This window comes from Podarcis erhardii (genome assembly GCF_964252035.2).
Source record: "Podarcis erhardii genome assembly, chromosome: 11".
Classification (NCBI taxonomy): domain Eukaryota; kingdom Metazoa; phylum Chordata; class Lepidosauria; order Squamata; family Lacertidae; genus Podarcis; species Podarcis erhardii.
The window spans coordinates 14,334,666-14,355,325 of NC_138501.1; the positions used below are offsets into that span (position 1 = coordinate 14,334,666).

General features: G+C 41.9%; 1 long non-coding RNA gene across 1 annotated transcript in view; it reads right to left on the reverse strand.

Moving 5' to 3' along the window:
• LOC309352249 overlaps positions 1-20,436 on the reverse strand; it is a 114,880-nt gene extending 94,444 nt beyond the window's left edge. The window contains exon 1 of the long non-coding RNA XR_014161193.1: positions 20,422-20,436. This is a non-coding gene — a long non-coding RNA (uncharacterized lncRNA). The remainder of the gene's footprint in view (positions 1-20,421) is intronic.
• Positions 20,437-20,660: the final 224 nt, after the last annotated feature.

Here is a 20,660-nt window from a genome sequence, read left to right on the forward strand (position 1 = left end):
ACTTCAAACAAAGTTGTTCACACTAGATCTGCTTTTCTTTTAAAAACACAATAGGCAATGCATTTTTGGGCAATTATTGCATGCCTGGGATGATGTTTAACCACCCAGCAAGGACAATAATCCTCCAGAAATGCGCCAGCTGAAATATCCTGTGGCTTTCATAGAGCCGAGTTTGCAAAGAAACATAAGGAAAACAATCTAAATGGGCACTGACCTAAATAGAATACTTCCACCAGCCAGTCTGTAAAGCTCCCCATAAGACCAGTGCCCCATTGTCATTACATAAACAGGCATTTTCAACATTCTTACTTGTCCGCAATAATGCAACGCAAAAGCCAAATTTGACACAGAGAAAGAAACAGGGCACCTGAGCTGCTATGATATACAGTGACACCTCGGTTTATGAACTTAATCCATTCCGGAAGTCCGTTCTTAAACCGAATCTGTTCTTAAACGGAGGCACACTTTCCCTAATGAGGCCTCCTGTCGCCAGTGCCCTTCCACCGTTCGGTTTGAGGTAAAGTTCACAAACCGGAACAGTGATCCACGCGATGGTCACCTCCAGGCTTGATTATTGTAATTCATTCTATGCAGGGCTGCCCTTGAAGCTGACCCAGAAACTCCAGCGGGTGCAGAATGCCGCAGCGAGGCTCCTTACGGGGTCCTTGCCATGGGATCACATTCATCCAGTGCTTTACCAGCTGCACTGGCTCCCGGTGGAGTACAGGGTCAGGTTTAAGGTGCTGGTTTTGACTTTTAAAGCCCTATGCGGCCTAGGACCCTCGTACCTACGGGACCGCCTCTCCCGGTATACCCCATGGAGAGCCTCAAGGTCCGTATATAGCAACACCCTAGTGGTCCCGGGCCCTAAGGAAGTTAGATTGGCTTCAACCAGAGCCAGGGCCTTTTCAGTACTGGCCCCGACTTGGTGGAACGCTCTGTCACAAGAGACTAGGGCCCTGCGGGACTTGACATCTTTCCGCAGGGCCTGCAAGACAGAGCTGTTCCACGTGGCCTTTGATTTGGACTCAGTCTGACCCTTATGTCTTCCCTCCCCTTATGGTTTTGATCTATGGGCTACTTTTAAAATGAGGCTGCATTTTTAAATTGCATTTTAACCTGTATTTTAAATTGCCCCCCCCTTATGTTTCTATTGTAATTTTACTGGTGTTAGCCGCCCTGAGCCCGGCTCTGGCTGGGGACGGCAGGGTATAAATAACATTTATTTTTATTATTATTACTACATAAACCGAATCGTTCATAAACAGGACTGTTCTTAAACCAAGGTACCACTGTACTAGATCCTAGGGGAAGATTATAGCAAATATTATAATGGTTTATTATAATCAGACATGGTGTGAATATTTGGATGTCACAAGCGTGGAATAAATTAATTTCATGGGTGCCACAATGGTCAAGCGACAATGTTGGGTGGGGGTAGGGTTCTTTATTCTATTTTATATTCTATTTGCCTTTTCAAAAACAGGAGCAGAGAGCATATTTAACCCCCCTGTCCCTGTCACAGTGACAACTTTGTACCAAATACAGCATGTATACATATACCATATGACTTCCCTTCCACCCTTTTCCTAGTTCCTTTCCTTTTCTACAACTCCGCATAATCCACAGTGGTACCTTGGTTCCCAAATGCAGAAAACCAGGAAGTATGCGTTCCGGTTTTGGAATGTTTTTCGGAAGCCGAACGTCCGATGCGGCTGTTGGTTATTGTTTCCAGGGCCCCTGCACCAATCAGAAGCTGCGCCTTGATTTTGAACATTTCAGAAGTCAAATGGACTTTGGATGAAGTTTCACACTTTTGTTTTTGCTATTTATTTTGCATTTTTGTTTTTGAGGCTTTTTCGGTTAAGTTGTTTTTGTGACTGTGTGGAACCCAGTTCAGCTACTGATTGATTGATTCTGTGACTGCGGAAATGGATAAAAGCCCCCCATCCAAACAATGACTATCATCAGTGCAGGTAAGGGGGGGGGGAATCAATTTTAATTTTTAACATCTACAATACTGTGTTATTTATTTTATCGTACAGTACATTATTGCTTTCATTTTATGGATCAATAGTCTCGTTAGATAGTAAAATTCATGTTAAATTGCTGTTTTAGGGCTTATTTTTAAAAGCCTGGAACGGATTAATCCATTTTGCATTACTTTCTATGGGGAAGTGTGCCTTGGTTTGGGAATGCTTTGGTTTTGGAACAGACTTCCGGAACAGATTAATTTTGAGAACCAAGGTACCACTGAATTCACACATTTTACACTGCCATTTTTCCTTGGTGGGTACTATACTTGTTCTCCACCTTTGTGCCAATAAGCTTCCAGCTGAAGTAGTGGCGTACAGTAATAAACTCTATTGTTTTTTGGGGGGACCTCTGTTGTTACCATCCCCCCAGAGGAAAGTCTCAGTTGTTTGGGGGAAAGCTTTTTAAAGTATCTTTTAAAATTCATAATCTATAGTTTTCCAATATTCCTGAATTATTTTACAGGACCACCACATGTGAAAAACAGATCCGGTGGGCGTAGGGTTCTGGCATCCTATATACAGAACGTGGAACGTGTCCAGAGGAGGGCAACCAAAATGGTCAAAGGCCTGGAAACGATGCCTTATGAGGAACGGCTAAGGGAGCTGGGCATGTTTAGCTTGGAGAAGAGGAGGTTAAGGGGTGATATGATAGCCATGTTCAAATATATAAAAGGATGTCACATAGAGGAGGGAGAAAGGTTGTTTTCTGCTGCTCCAGAGAAGCGGACACGGAGCAATGGTTCCAAACTACAAGAAAAAAGATTCCACCTAAACATTAGGAAGAACTTCCTGACAGTAAGAGCTGTTCGACAGTGGAATTTGCTGCCAAGGAGTGTGGTGGAGTCTCCTTCTTTGGAGGTCTTTAAGCAGAGGCTTGACAACCATATGTCAGGAGTGCTCTGATGGTGTTTCCTGCTTGGCAGGGGGTTGGACTCGATGGCCCTTGTGGTCTCTTCCAACTCTATGATTCTATGATTCTATGATTCTAAAGGAAGAAAGGAGTGAAGGATATGTCTAGAGGCAAGAACAGGCAGAGAAATGAAGGCAAATTTTGCCTTTGTATAGTAGCATAGTTTCTATGCACAGTCAGACGCTCTTGCCTCTATCCCTCCAAGCAAGCAGGAATCCTTATCAGAGATGAAAAACACATTCCAGCCAGGCAAAAACACTCAAAGGGTATGAAACAGAGGAGGTGGTGACAGAGGCGGGCTAGAGAGAGCCCCCAAGGCCAAACTTAAAGACCTGAAGTCCTGAGGTCACCAACTCTGATCTGACATTATGAACTTGACTTGCAACACGCAAAAACTTTTCCTGTCCTAACACACACTTTCCGTTAGAATGTTTAAATCCAACAATGATTTTACTCTTTTGGTGTATGTGGGCCAAGCATCTCCTCTTTTTTTATGAGAATTATTATTATTTTTTCAATTACAATCCAATTATAGCCTCATTATAACAATACATAATTGTAATACAATTACTAATACCAATCATTCAAATACTGAATTTAGGTGGCTCCCCATGTGCTAGATTTGATGGTTTGATGATTTTCTTTATTTCTGCGTTCCAAAATCTTACTAATTTCAATTACATTCCGGTCAAAATAATAATCCCTTATACGACAACTGCAATATTAGTAACTTCCATTGTGTTGACACATTAAATGGTTTCTAGAACTACAAGTGAGGGACTCAAGCTATATCCTTATTCTTCTAGCACGTGGGCCAAGCATATCCTCTTAAGAATAATTTCTGTGTGGGAGAGGATGATTATTATTATTAATGGAATTTATATTCTGTTCTATACCTGGAGGTCTCAGGGCAGTCCACAGAACAAAATCAAAATATAAAACCACAAAATTTATAATCAAAATTCTCACCCTGGGCCAGCAGGAGGATACTGTAGATAGTTATGCAAATGAAGGATCGAAAGTGACATTCAGTGATTGGATGGATACTGTAGATAGTTATGCAAATGAAGGATTGAAAGTGACGTTCAGTGATTGGATAGTTTTAGAAAGTTGTTACAATAACATGGTACTGGAGCTCTATATAAGCAGGCTGACTGAGCCCTTCAGTTCAGTTCTGTTCTGGCATCTGAATAAAGAAGAGCTGTTTGAAGAATCGCTGTGTCGTCTGATATGCTCACCCACAACTTAACAAAAATAAAATCAACAATCCCCACATTTCACCTTTCTGATATTCTAGGCACAGTTCTTTATATGGGGGGAAGTGAGATTCTTCTGCCAAATAGCATATAGCTACAACAACCGCCATCACTATGTAGATTGTGGGAGGCGGTGGAAGACAGGAGTGCCTGGCGTGATCTGGTCCATGGGGTCACGAAGAGTCGGACACGACTAAACGACTAAACAACAACAGCACAACAACCGCCATCACTATGTAGATTACAGTTGCACATGTCAGTCTCATATGCAACCCTTGTACAGTGGTACTTCGGGTTAAGTACTTAATTCGTTCTGGAGGTCTGTTCTAAACCTGAAACTGTTCTTAACCTGAAGCACCACTTTAGCTAATGGGGCCTCCTGCTGCTGTTCCGCCGCTGCACAATTTCTGTTCTCATCCTGAAGCAAAGTTCTTAACCCTAGGTAATATTTCTGGGTTAGCGGAGTAGCGGAGTCTGTAACCTGAAGCATATGTAACCTGAAGCATATGTAACCTGAAGCATATGTAAACCAAGGTACCACTGTATATTGGCTGTGATGTGCAAAGTTACGAGAGACACGACTCTCTCTCTCTCTCTCTCTCTCTCTCTCTCTCTCTCTCTCTCTCTCTCTTTCTTTCTTTCCTTGATTGCTGGCAAGACGTTCCTTTAAACTTTCTTCTATATGTCACTGACGCCAGCCGTGGAAAATCCCTGCCTGCAAAAGGAATGTCTTGTAAAGTGGTTGACGTATAAAAACAGGAAATAAAATTATAAGAAATATTTCTGCAAGGTATGCAGTATGGTATCTAAAAGGACCATTTCACTCGCAAGTGCGCCAAACCTTTCTTAGGTCAATACACTGCTTCTAGTTTAAACAGCATATTCTTCAGATTTATCATACAACAAACATGCAACATTTCATGCACAATGTTATCAGAACACGTTTATAATATTTCCAAAGTCATACATACAATAGAAACAGATGCTGGAAATCTCAAATTAAGAGCATTTTTCTCATATGAAACTGGCGTGCTTCTTCATGCTCACCAAAATACTGTCTGATGAGCTCTAATTGGAACTAGCATGGAACTTAGATTTTAATATAAGTTGCATGTTAAAACGCTACTGCCCATCTCAAAGTAACTCTTTTCTATGAATAGACGACATGACTACATTTTTAAGGACAAAATTTAAGGGTAAGTAGCAATAGTCCTTATTGCCCTGTTTCCAACGTACTGTTCCAAAGCAAAACAGGCAGGTGTTGTGCACCATGTCTGAAACAGCTTACACGTTCCTTCCATCCAATTTGCTATTTGCATATTTAGGGTTAAGGTATAAAGAAATTTAGAGATTTTTTTTGCTGTTTTGATGTATAGAATAACTGCCACAAGGTAAATGGTAAAGGTAAAAGACCCCTGGACGGTTAAGTCAAGTCAAAGGCAACTATGGGGTTGCAGTGCTCATCTCACTTCAGGTTGAGGGAGCTGGTATTTGTCCACAAACAGCTTTCCGGGTCACGTGGCCAGCATGACTAAACCGCTTCTGGTGCAATGGGACACCATGACGGAAACCAGAGCACACGGAAACATCGTTTACCTTCCCGCTGCAGCAGTACCAATTTATCTACTTGCACTGGCATACTTTCGAACTGCTAGGTGGGCAGGAGCTGGGACAGAGCAACAGGAGCTCACCACATCGTGGGGATTCAAACCGCTGACCTTCTGAGCAGCAAGACCAAGAGGCTCAGTGGTTTAGACCACAGCTCCACCCATGTCCCGAATAAACAAGCACACAATCACTGATAGGTCCACCCACCATTTTGAGGCTCAAAGCAATAAGGTGGTGCCTCCCCAGGTGTTCAAGACTCCCAGTATAGAAAGCTTCCCACCGTGTAAGAAAGACATGGCTCCCTCCAACTTGTGGAGGGAGAGTCTTCACCTCTTTTGTGAAGGATTCGGAGTGCTTGTTGAGCCCTACTGTGCTGTAAACGTCAAATAGCTGCAAAGAAACATGCAGAAACATCAGACAATGATCACTTGACTTTAGCCAACACGGAACAGCCCCTATAGAGAACCAAACATTGGGTTCTATGAGTTCTATGATGCCTCTTATGTGAGCGAGCCAAGGAGGCTTTGGGCCTGGGAATCTTGTGACACAGTGTTCCAGGAAGCAGCCTTTGTTTGCCCACACGGTGTCTCTTTTATTTATTAATATGCGCGCCCAACAATGCCCATTGTCTCTTTTCATATTGGAGCGCTGTCACATGAGCAGTTCGGGTGTCACCCAAAGGATTGTGAGGCAGAGACAAGTGGCTCTCTGCTTCCAGCTCAAAATGTTATAATACATTAACACTCTGCACACTCGACAAATGTCTCTTTTCAGACCCAATCGCCCACGTACGTTTTCAAAGTTTTCAGTTACAAGGAAGCACCCAAACAAGGAAGCTTGCACAAAAGCGTTTTCTTCCTCTCAAGCGAAACAAAAGAATGACTAATTTATAAAGTTGCGGAGGCAACATCTCCTTCTGCACCAGAGGCATCTAAGTGTGTAATCAGATTAGATGGAATTTATGAATACTGAAGACTTACGCAAGAGTCATTTCTTTGGGTTCTTCTAATTGCCATGTAGAAAACTGGGTATTTATAGTTTGAAAAGGGCCTTCCTCATGTCTCCCTCAGGGCTTTTACGGATGATTTTCATCACATAATAAACACACAGTTCTTTTTCGTTTGTTGTATAAAACATAAGGAAGCCCTCATGCCGCAGGGATACAGTATTTTCCCAGAATTTTGTTGCTGGGGAAAATGTAAGTCCTTTCCCCAGTTATTACATCTATTGTGATTGCCTTGGGGAATGTGGCTGAGGGACTGTCGCTAGAACATATAGGATAACTTCTATAGCATCATTAGAGACCAGGACACAATCCCTCCCTCATACCACTTCCTGACCTTTTGAAAAAGTTTATTTTTGTAGTAGTTTTTTGCACTGATCCCCACTTTCCCATTTTGCCACAACATTGCAGGAGCCTTAATATAGTCTTTTCTTTTTTCCTTCTTGTTTTTAAACACCAAACACCAAAAAGTGACCCTCTTCTGTATTTTCCCACAAACCTTTGGCTTTTCAACTTTTTTCTTATTTTTTTCCATTTATTTCATAAGTAATGTTCCCCACTCCATGGCTAGATTTCCAAAGGCATTACATAAAGGAATGTAAAAGAAAGAAAAAGAAAACAATTATCAATTAATGCATGAGACACACCCAAAAAAATACATGATGTACAACACCTCATTCTTTCCACATTTCTAAGTAGCCTTACAATTATTTTTTTGCTTTTCTTTAGTACTCTGAAAGCTATATTTATAGCACCGGAGTGCACTTCTGCACAGATTTTATTTTAAAAGCGACTGCTATCTACATGAGAATGGGATATTGAATTACTTTGCGGGGTCATAACTAGCACTGAGAGCACAGTACTAAGAAAAATAAGCTGGTTGTATGAAGAGGGGAACACGTACAAATGCCATATGTCTGGAAAATTCCTGACATGTCCTGTTTTTCGGGTGCAAAAATGGCACGGGGGGATTTTGCCAAACCGGCAAACTGTCAGGAAAAACCTGGATGGATGGCAACGCGATGGGAAAAGCAGCGGAAACAGTTCAAAAAGCTTAAAATTACAATTTCTGGGGTAGGTTTTCCCAGAAAAGCTCAACAATTTGATTTTGTTCTGGCAAAAAGCTTAAGAATTTTGGGTTCTTCCTTTAAAAAAGTGCTCAACAACAGGAGTTTTACTTTTTGAAATATGGCAACCCTAAATAAAGCCAACATTTGCTTTGCTCAACTGCTGAAATTATATTCCATTTCACAGAAATGCCTCCCAGACCTGGGTGCAGTGTATGATTAGAGAATATGAACCTACCTGGACCCTGAGATCATCTTCTGAGGCCCTCCTTCATGCACCTCCTCCTCGAGAGGTCCGGAGGGTGGCCACACGAGAACGGGGCCTTCTCTGCAGTGGCTCCCCGTCTGTAGAATGCTCTCCCCAGGGAAGTTCGCCTGGTGCCTTCATTATACACCTTTAGGCACCAGGCAAAAACGTTCCATTTAAACCAGGCATTTGGTTGATCTAATTTTTATCCTATGCCCTTTTAAAATGTGTGTTTTTTGGGGGGGGGGCTATTGGGTTGTTGTTTTTATTTTTATTATGTATTTTGTGGTTTTATATCTTGATCTTATTTTGTGAACCACCCTGAGAGCCTCCGGGTATAGGGCGGTATAGAAATTCAAATACAGTGGTACCTCAGGTTAAGGACTTAATTTGTTCCAGAGGTCCGTACTTAACCTGAAACTGTTCTTAACCTGAAGCACCACTTTAGCTAATGGGGCCTCCTGTTGCTGCCGTGCCGCCAGAGCACGATTTCTGTTCTCATCCTGAAGCAAAGTTCTTAACCTGAAGCACTATTTCTGGGTCAGCGGTGTCTGTGACCTGAAGCGTAAGTAACCTGAAGCGTATGTAACCCGAGGTAAAGGTAAAGGGACCCCTGACCATTAGGTCCAGTCGTGACTGACTCTGGGGTTGCGGCGCTCATCTCGCTTTATTGGCTGAGGGAGCCGGCTTCCGGGTCATGTGGCCAGCATGACAAAGCCACTTCTGGTGAACCAGAGCAGCACACGGAAACGCCGTTTACCTTCCTGCCAGAGTGGTACCTATTTATCTACTTGCACTTTGATGTGCTTTTGAACTGCTAGGTTGGCAGGAGCAGGGACCAAGCAATGGGAACTCACCCCGTCTCAGGGATTTGAACCGCCGACCTTCTGATCGGCAAGTCCTAGGCTCTGTGGTTTAACCCACAGCGCCACCCGCGTCCCTTTTTAGAACCACAGAGCTTATCTCATATTTCTTTTTGAACTTATGATATAGACCTATGTCCAGAATCCTGGCTGGGTTGGTTTCACATATCTTGGGGGCATGTTTCAAAGGGAAATCATCAAATAATCAAATAGGGAAGAGTTAAGCACCATTTTCCTTGTTCCCAAGAGGAAGGTAGCTTCTGGGTTAACATTGCATGCAACACTGGCGTAATTCTTGATTTGGCTCCAAGGTGGATAAACCAGATGGAGAGTGTCATTGTTTTCTGGTGAAGAAAACATAGCCATCCATGAGCTAAGCACCCAAATCTTGGATGGCAATAGCTGGTATTTGTTTGAAATGCAAGGAACCCTGAGAAGAAAATATCATTGAGTTGAATAGTTATTATGATGGTTTGCATGCTAAAGCAATCTCAAGTTGTTCTTAGTTATACCTAGAGATGGACAAATTTGCCGATTTTGCTCACTCATTTTTTTAAAAAAATTGCTCACTCATTTTTTTAAAAAAATAATATTTATTAAGAGTTTAAAAATTACAAAAAGAAAGAAAAAGAATTAAACAAATCAATATAACACAATACAAAAACAGAAACAAAAACACTACATAAAACATTGAATTAACAAAACAAAACAAGAACAATTAAAAACACTTCCAATATTTTCAAGCTTATCTTTCATTCACTTGTTTCATTGACTTCCTCACGCCTCCCTTTTTATATTCCACTTCAATTAACTGTTTCAGCAACTCCTTTCCATCTTCCTCTGTTTTCTGTCCTGTAATTAATCTTAACATATTCTAACCTTGTTTTTTTCCCTTTAATACATTAACAGTCTATCTGTACCTAGTTCCTTATAACATTTCTGCCAAAGCCATATAACTTCATTCCACCACCGATCACTCATTTTTCCAATCTTCAGATCACCACATTTCTTCATTGATTTGCAATTTACTTTGTTAGAAGGCCTCATGAAAATTCAGCATTTGGGGGCACATTTCTCCTAATATACACATTTTTTGGCGAGCAAATTTCCCTAATTTCTAAGTTATTTGTGTACATTTCCCCCCTTATCAACACACTTTTGCACTTTTTTTTGTTTGTTGGAGAACTACATTGCAAAATTCAGAAAAGGGTGAATTTAAAAGCTGGCATTTAGCCTCCCCTGTTTCAGGGAGTACAAATTAGGGAGATTTGCATTAACATGTAAGCTGAATTATTCAGCCAACTGAATTATTCATATTCATCCTCTTCAGTCCTAGCGACACTGAAAAATCTATGGAAACTAATAGGGGAGATTCTGAAAAGCTTATCATTTTGCTAAAAATTCCAGACAATGAAAAAGGTTGGCACGAACTGAATCAGTATGCAACCACTGAATTAAAAACTTTCCAGGCTACCAATGTTCTTTTGCTGCTGTGGAAGAACTTGGTGACTGGCAAGGAAGAAGAGCGGCACCTAGTGGCCAAATGGTTTTATGTCTTTAATGTATTTTTTCTTCCCTAACCCTTTTCCTTCTTGCAGCACCAACAAATTCTTAGTTGTTGTTTTTTTGTTTTTGGAGGAGATGCAGCTTAAAACTGATCCACTTAAAAAACGAATTCAGAACGTTTTAAAAAGGAACCTACTATGAAAGAAGCTTGTTATTGCTGATACTGAAAATATGAACAGCTGCAACGAAATATTTACAATGAACTAAAATTAGAGAAGTTGGGGCTAATGAGATTTAGCGCAAGAAAACAATCTAGTCCAGGCATCCCCAAACTCGGCCCTCCAGCTATTTTTTGGGACTACAAATCCCATCATCCCTGACCACTGGTCCTGTTGGCTAGGGATGATGGGAATTGTAGTCCAACAACAGCTGGAGGGCTGAGTTTGGGGGTGCCAGATCTAGTCCAAAGAGGAGATATTGCCATGTTTATTTCTAGCTCCCATAATTTTCAGCTATGCTAAATTTGCTTTAGTAAAGGTAGGATTTTTTTAAAAAAACAAACAAACAAAACAAGGTTAATAATAATAATAAATTTTATTTATACCCCGCCCTCCCCAGCCAAGACTGGGCTCAGGGCGGCTAACAATCGATATAAAAACAAATTAATTGAATTACCAGTGCTGCGGGTGAATGCTGGCCAGATTATGACAGATTATGCCTGTCAGGTTGTCACATGGAAGATGGAGCAAGTAGGTTTGGAATATCACTTGTAGTTTAAGGGTGAATTCTGAATACAATGGAGATATAAAAGATTTGGACTATCATAAAAGATGCAGAAGGAACTGATTAATAACAGGACCCACAAAAGGGAGGAGGGAAATCCAGGAGATTCCTTGAAATCTTGTTTTTGATGATTTATGTTTCATATATCTGTGTAGAATTTTAATTTGAAAAAGCAAATAAATATTTTTTTCTTTTTAAAAAAGGAAGGTGGAGCAAGTTTGTTTTCTCCTGTTCCAGAGAAATAGCAACCCTGCGACTTGCTCGAGAGTGAACGTCTTTTGATCCGGTGCCCTGGGGCGAGAGATGGGCTTAAAAAATGGGACATTCCAGGATCCAAACAGAAGCCATGTTTGGCTTCTGTGATCTGGGATGTTCCGCTTAAAAAGGGACACTTGTGGGGTATGCATACTTGGGGGTATACTAACATCACATTTTGACTCAAGAGGTCAGGGAGCCCCTGAATACCTTTTGGTTAGCCAAGCCCCATAGAGCGTTGATGCATACTCCTGGAATCTAGGACCTAGATGAAGCCTAACATTAAAATCCCTGTGAACTGGGGATCTTTCTAACTATGAGGACCAGAGTAAAATCTAGACTGTGTCCAAGCCGTGGGTAGATACTTATCTAAACTATATCCATATATCTGTATCTATATAGATATGTATTCATCTTGTTCCCGGCTGTACACAGAGGTTATTTTTGGCCGTGCCATAAATTGATGAACTCAAATTACCCAGCTCTTTTTAAAAAAATCATTGAAACAATATGCAAATGTACAAATGCACCATTTATTTTTAGGGTATGAGCCAAGCCTAGAATATAATAGAGGATATTTCCATTATCCTGAATGTGTTTTGAATGTAGCCTTTCCCAGAATGATCCTTCTGGGGAACCTATTTATTATTATAACATTGCAGATAGGTATCAATCATCTGCCCCAAAGCAAGAAATGCTGCATTATTTCCCGCCAATTTCTGTTTGAATAATTAATACCCACACAATGCTAATTGATCATACATATAGTAAGCATTAACAAATAGGTAACAGATATAGTAAGGGTAAAGGGACCCCTGACCATTAGGTCCAGTCGTGACTGACTCTGGGGTTGCAGTGCTCATCTCACTTTATTGGCCGAGGGAGCCGGCGTACAGCTTCTGGGTCATGTGGCCAGCATGACTAAGCCGCTTCTGGCAAACCAGAGCAGCGCACGGAAACGCCGTTTACCTTCCCACCGGAGCGGTACCTATTTATCTACTTGCACTTTGACGTGCTTTTGAACTGCTAGGTTGGCAGAAGCAGGGACCAAGCAACGGGAGCTCACCCCGTTGCAGGGATTCGAACCGCTGACCTTCTGATCAGCAAGTCCTAGGCTCTGTGGTTTAACCCACAGCACCACCCCCATCCCTAACAGATATAGTAGACATAAAGAAAGAATGAATTGCTTTCCTTTGGACCACATCAGCAAGGATGAGATGGGAGTCTTGTTGCCTGGGAAGCCCAGGACCACCATATAAATTGTCCAGGCTTGCATCCCAGGGAGGTAACATTGGGGCTGCTAACACAGTGGTTTGACTTCACCCCCGAAAGCACACTCCATTCTCTCTTGATACAGATGGATGCCAGCTACAGCAACAAATATATATGCAGTTTTATATCACTTAACATTCTTCTTTGGGTTTCTAAATACAGTGGTACCTTGGTACTCGAACGGCTTGGCTCCCGAACAAATCGCAAACCTGAACGCCGCAAACCCATAAATAAGTGTTCCAGTTTGTGAACATTTTTTGGAAGCTGAATGTCCGACACAGCTTCCCTTTGAGTGCAAGAAGCTCCTGCAGCCAATCAGAAGCTGCACCTTGGATTTTGAACAATTTCGGGAGTTGAATGGACTGCTGGAATGGATTAAGTTCAAGAACCAAGGTACCACTGTAGTATGTTGTTGTGGTTTAGTCGTGTCTGACTCTTTGTGACCCCATGGACCAGAGCACGCCAGGCACTCCTGTCTTCCACTGCCTCCCGCAGTTTGGTCAAACTCATAATCATATATAATTTATAAATCAGCAGATTATAATAATCTGAAATTCAAAACAGATCAAGATTTCCCATAATAGAACAATACTTCTAAAACTCTTAACTTACTAATAATATTATATTCAACATTCCCTCCTCTCTTCTCAATAATTGACCAATACTTGAACCTCACTACAGTGGTACCTCTGGTTAAGAACTTAATTCGTTCTGGAGGTCCGTTCTCAATCTGAAACTGTTCTTAACCTGAGGTACCACTTTAGCTAATGGGACCTCCCACTGTTGCCGCGCCACCAGAGCACAATTTCTGTTCTCATCCTGAAGCAAAGTTCTTAACCCGAGGTACTATTTCTGGGTTAGTGGAATCTGTAACCTGAAGCGTCTGTAACCTGAAGCGTCTGTAACCTGAGGTACCGCTGTAGGTGGGTCGCCATCACGCATGACCAAGCTAGCAAAAGACGAAAGTTAAGCAGAGCCGTGTGGGTGTAACCAACTTCAGCAAAACACCTGGCAGTTTAAGCCAGAAATAGATCCGTTCAAACAGAAAGAGTGTGCATTTTGAACAGGGAATGGAAAAGGAATAAAATCTCTAGGCAGCTCTACTGTTACGACAATTACACCCGCCTCGATTTGCTGAAGCTGGCATTACTCTAAAGACATCTATATCAATGGATATGTAAGCAGGGGGAAATGTGTAGGTAGAAGGAATATTAGATATTGTCTCAGGCTATATTAGCTGTTCTGTCGCAGTCTGCTTTGCCAGGAACATAATGCATACATTCTTTTATAAATTAAAAAAAGTCAGTGGATTCCAACAGAAACTTTGCTTGGAGCAACAGTCAAGGGCAAGAATAGAAAACGATTGTTCCATATGTTTTGAATGTATCTTTCAATTCGTAGAATCGTAGAATTGCAGAGTTGGAAGGATCCCAAGAGTCAATGCAAGAATCACAGCTAATATGTCTCTGACACAGGGGTGTCAACTTGAATAAAATATTGGGATGGCTCAAGTAAGCCCTTCCTTGCATAATCCCACAAAAGATGCAACACACACACACACACACACACACACCATTTGAATGGCAATTCAACTGTGTGTGGGGGGGGGTGTGGCCTGCTCAACTATTTTGTGGGGAGACTGAAGGGATTTTGGCCCCTAGGAGTTGACTCCTATGCTCTGATAGACGTTTTCAGGTGTGTACAATTTTCACCCATATATTCAACAAATGTTTTCCGATCTTCTCTAACCGCATGTTCTTCTTGTTCTCGTATTCTATATGTTAAGTCTGCAAGCTGTGCATATTCCGTCAGCTTAAGTTGCCATTCTTCTTTAGTTGGGACCTCGCTCGTTTTCCATTTTGGGGCTAACAAAACACGGACCGCAGTCGTGGCATACACACTGTATGCCACAGAATTTGTACTCCTTTCCAGGACATTGCCAGAGCCCTAGCGCCTCCCTCCCAAAGCCCTGCGTCTCCGTTACCCAGCTTTGGGAAGGTAGTGTGAGGGCTCTGTCAGCCTCGTGCTGCCTTCCCAAAGCCAGTAAGCATGGTGGCTCACAGTGCTATTTTTCTAGAAAAAGAGGTGCCGGAACTCACCATGAACGCCTCCCTCATTCTCTTAGAGTGGCACTGGCGTCCATCTGAGATGTGCCCCAGGAAACTCAAAGTAGGCCTCCTCAAAATCATAGGCCCATGCCCATTGCCCCCCCGCCAGCCCCAGCCCCGGCTCTGGCCTGGGTAGGAATTAAGGTTTGTGCTCCAAATTCTGATTGAGGGAGGCGGGGCGGGAACAAAACTTCTTTTCAAAGTTTAATCATGGGGATGCAGCTGAAGAAATCTAATAGCCCACGCTTGTCCTGATTTTCCTTATATATATCAAATTTCTGTCCATCTGGATTCATTTGGATCTGATCTAAATTCTTCCCCTTCTTCCACATAAGTCTGCAAAGTGGATTTAACGGAATAAATGAATATCACACTCCATTTTATATCGGAGGAGCAGAAAAGGGAGAATTCATCTATACTAAATATATCAGATTAAAAGGTTAGGGCTCAACAAGACAATAAAAGCTAAGGCTTCATGCTGGCATCTATTTGTCAAAAGTACTGATTTTACTCCCTAGGTCCAATATTTATAATGTGATGCTGGGTGGCAGGGTCAGCAAACTTTTTCAGAGGGGGCCGGTCCACTGTCCCTCAGACCTTGTGCAGGCCGGTCTATATTTTGAGGGGGGGGAATGAACCAATTCCTATGCCCCCAAATAACCCAGAGATGCATTTTAAATAAAAGGACACATTGTACTCATATAAAAACACACTGGTTCCTGGACCGTCCATGGGCCGGATTTAGTAGCCTATCCATGGCTTAGACAGACTGGCCCAAGACATTTTCTTCCTGCTGTGAAGGACAAATTCTTACAACACCATTGATGGGATGTCCTCCTCTACTACATCTGGGGGAAGCAAGTTAGGGAATGCAAGGCAGGCTGTGAATAGTGCAACTAGTTCTTCATTGTCTTCATTATCTTTCTGCATCTCCCAGAATCTGCCACCTGAGGTGTCCACCTCATTCTGCTTAATGGCAGAGCCAAGCTCTACAATGAAGAGTGGAATGAACTTATCATATGTGGTGGCCTTGTAGTAGGGTTAAGGCTTACTGGGAAATGATATACAATGTAATGAAAAAGATGTTAAAAATAACATTTGTAAAAAAAAAAACCCCAACAACAACCAGAAGCCTTTCTCTTGGGAATTGTAGGGATAGAATCGTATAGAATGTTTTTCATGTATTTGACTCCGATGGCAAGAATGTTTCTTGCCCTAAAATGGAAAGAAGGAGAAGTCCCAGCAAAGGAAGAATGGATACAAAAACATAAGGAATATGCAGAAATGGTGAAACTTACTGGAAGAATAAGAAATCAAGATAACAAACTTTTTTATAAAAGAATGGAAATGGTTTATTGAATATTTACAGACAAATTGTAAACAGATAAAAACACTGGCAGGATTATTGGAATAACCTGCAGCTACATAAGAATATATATTTAAAGAAGATAAGTAAATGAGTATGTTAAGTTAATTTGGATATGCAGAAGAAACTAAAAATAAACTTAAGGAACCGCAGACAAAGGCGGAAGGAAGTCAAGTTTTAAAAGTGTCAAAATGACTGTAAAATCAGTGAAATGTATATATCTGAAAAGTATGCTTCTTTTTTTAATGAGTGAAATGAACCACTTTCTTCTGCATTTAGATCCAAAGAGAGATCATTTTAATGGATCCTTCTCTCCCTCCCCCCCATTGCTACGATGACATGAAATGATGGCCACCCATTTTAGGCCTTTGTGTAATCCTCCTTTCTCTGCATTTGCTTGTGAGCAACGAGTTTTCAGTCACTGCTGCCCATTTGTCTCTCTATAAAGCATGAAGACAGAGTCACAAAGGAAACGTCGAAAAATGGGAGATGCTTCCGATCCAAATAATAAGTTTGCCAATATTTAAACAAAACTGGTTCTGCCGCTATGCCTTAAAACACAAACATTTGAAAAACACATCATTGTAACAATGGGGGGGTCTTCTTTTAGAAGCCGCCCAGAGTGGCTGGGGAAACCCAGCCAGATGGGCGGGGTACAAATAAATTATTATTATTATTATTATTATTATTATTACTACTACTACTACTATTAGGGCTATTTCGTCAACTGTGGGAAAAATGAGTTCACATTGTGTTTCCGAGCACAATTCAGAGTGTTGGTGCTGACCTTTAAAGCCCTAAATGGCCTCAGCCCAGTATACCTGAAGGAGCGTCTCCACCCCCATCGTTCAGCCCAGACACTGAGGTCCAGCTCCAAGGGCCTTCTGGCGGTTCCTCAGTGTGAGAAGTGAGGTTACAGGGAGCCGAAGGCCTTCTGGCGGTTCCCTCCCTGCGAGAAGTGAGGTTACAGGAAACCAGGCAGAGGGCCTTCTCGGTAGTAGTGCCCGCCCTGTGGAACACCCTCCCATCAAATGTCAAGGAAATAAACAACTATCTGACTTTTAGAAGACACCTAAAGGCAATCCTGTTTAGGGAAGCTTTTAATGTCTGATGTTTTATCGCCTTATCATCATCATCATCATCATCATCAATTATACTGGGCGCCGCCCAGAGTGTGGAAACCCAGCCAGATGGGCGGGGTAAAAATAAATTAGTAGTAGTGGTAGTAGTAGTAGTTGTTGTTGTTGTTGTATTAGTATTAGTATTATTACAGTTCTTCACTAGCAGCCTCTGTGTCAAATACTGCGACAGGTAGAGATAAGATGCAGGTTGAAATTCATATGATAAATTCATGCCCACCCTGTAAGCTTTGAGTGGCTATGGCCATACATTTTATTCCAATTAAATTTTGCTCAGATCAGACTCATTAAAATTAATAGATCTAAGTTAGTCATGCCTAATAGCTTTAATGGGTCTACAGTGAATATGGCTAACATTAGAGACTACCCTACATTTTCATGCTAAAGCCTCTTAAAATTTATTATTTCCCTCTTATCTTGACCCAGATCTTACTAGCAGCCGAGAATGAAAGCAACCATATGTAGAATGAAAAATCTTTTCTAATTTGATAGGACTAACCTTGGGATATCATATACTAAATTGGAGATGGCAGCTAGTGATAAATCAAGTTGGAAAGTATTGTTAATAAAGGGAAAGCTATCTTGGCACTGGTTACCAGGGCAACCCAGATGAAGAGATTCTGCCAGACTGAGTTCCAAAACTTAAAATACTGAAAGGCAAATGATGACCGACTCAAACATCAAGTCTATATTACAGTTGTATTCCTGGAAGCATGTGAGGTGTCAGCTATAGTTTTTGTCAGACATGCCCTCAATGACTGGCTGATATTACTTGCAGTAGGAAAGGCTGTTGCAGAACAATAATAAACACACAAAACAGGTACCAACTCTTCTAAGAAAATTTAATTACCTGCTGTGATCTAGTCTGATTCTGTACCAGGTATTCTATAATCTGTGACTGGATTCTGTTACGTATGTTTAATTCAAAGCTGTTTTGTTTTGTTTTCTTAATTGCACTGGACATTGGAGAAAAGAGATGAATTGACATTTGCAGGGAACTATTTTGAAAAATAAAACAGTGGTTTGCTTCTGTTATTATTATTATTATTCCTGCTGTACTAGGTCCTAGGGTCTTTTAAGAATGTGGTCTGGTTTTTGGAGTGCATTCTGGAAACCTTAAGATATTGATGTAAACTGTGTATATTAAAAGCCAAACTCCAGGAACACAGACATTCTGGGCAAAGTCTGTAATTACAGCTCTCAATGTTTGTTTGTTTTTTATTAATGTTTTGGCCACCAATCAGTGGACTATTCAATGTTCACTGTTTGGCTGCCGGTGTGAGTAAAAGGACAGAGAATGTTGATTGGTGCTGGAGTGCTCCACCTCTAGGACACCTCCATAATTCTGATTCAACAATTGGCTCTGGTGCCACAGCCGAGACAAAGCCATGCTTTTGCGTGTTCAGACCTTTAAACCTCCCCCTTAAATAAATTCAGACAAGACTCAAATTTTGGTTTGGTTTTTGGCAGAATTTAGGCCACAACTTGATTACAGCAAGTGAGTGGTTGCATAGGCTCTGGTTCGACTAGCTCCCTGCACCCTTGTAGGTAGCGCTGACCCAGAGCTCTATCATAGGTCAGCCAAGGGTGAACACCCGGATAGGCGGAATGCTGGGAACAGGCTATGTCCACCTCCCAGATGTCCCCCTGGACTCAGGCACGGGCACAACCCCCTCTCAGGGATTGACCAAACCATCGAGTCCCTGGATTCCTTTAACGGAATACCCTTCACATAGGGATGGCGAGAGCGTTCTCCCATCCCTATCACCTGAACCAGAGCCTATCCGCAACCTTACAAGTTGTGACGATTTGCTGCACAGCAGGCGAAACCCAAATGGCACCAGCCAATCAGCCAAGTGGGGGAAATTCCTGCCGTGCCCCTGTTCCAATGACAGATGACACACAACGGCATAGCAAGGTCAAGCGCAAAGCCCTAAAAGTAGGGAGAGGTGGGCGGGTGTTCCGAATGCACATGCCAAAGGAGAAAGCTCTGGGTTATGTGCATGGGCATAAATAGATCCCTTGAGGACCCAATTTAGCTTTGTAAATAAATGTAGAAATAGAGAGAAGTGCAGACTTCTGTCAGAAGCCCTTCAATTGACTATCACAAACAAATTCAGACAGTAGTTTCCTTCATGCATCCCTTGAGGCCTGAGGAGAGAATGTGAAATATGAAACCTAACCCGCACACAGTCTCCACAAGATAATTAAAAAACACACGTTCTTGTTTCTTGGTCTAAATTGATTAATCTCTTTGTATATTTTTTTACTCCCTGTTGCTCCTCTGATTCTAGATGGTTCCTTAGGCTCCTTGTTGTTAGTGAGGAGGTCTGAATTTCAATACTTCCTGGACATCACCATTCATATCTATACATCATACTCTACATTTAAAAAAAAAAAATCAAGTCTAATGAAATGAGTGTCTCAATCAGTAGAGCATGAGACTCTTAATCTCAAGGTCATGGGTTTGAGGCCCAAGTCGGGCAAAAGATTCCTGCATTGAAATGTTGGGCTAGATGACCCTCCCAAACTCGATTCCCTGATTATCTGATTCCATGAAACCAATATCTCCCCTCCCATGGGCTCCATCTATTCTTTCACACATCACACATCACACATCACACATCACACATCACACATCACACATCACATTCGTGAACATGCAAACACCATTTTGCCTCAACCATATTTGAAACCTCCCATTTACTCACACAAACATATACCAACTGACATCCAAAAACATGGCATCCATTCAAGTTCCTGCCCTGGCTTCAATCCATAAATATCCACTGGCTTCTGTTGACTGTCTTCCAAAGGTGAACTTCCATCAGCCGACATCCACAAACATCAGTCTGCTTTAGCCTTGTAGCCTCTATCACTTCCGAATCCAAAAGCCATTGGCTTCCATCCACCAACATCTGCCAGCTTCTCTTAGGTCCATCATGAGACGTCCACCAGCTTCCAACCATGGATACCAGCAGCCTTCAAGCAAGCAAACTTGCCTTATTATCGCTCCCTAGCATCCCACTGCCAGAGGATTGCCTCCTTCCATTCTCCAGTTTGCCTCCTCCAAGTGGAAGAAACCTGGGCAGTGCTGAATGTCATATCCATTGTCAGGTGTTTCCTGCTGGAAATAGAAAAGGGCTTTCTCCTTGGCCTGGCTTTATATCCACTCAGTTGCCAAGTGCTTTTGTGACATCACAAGAAACCCAAAGCCAATGGCAACAGCTGGGGAGGCATC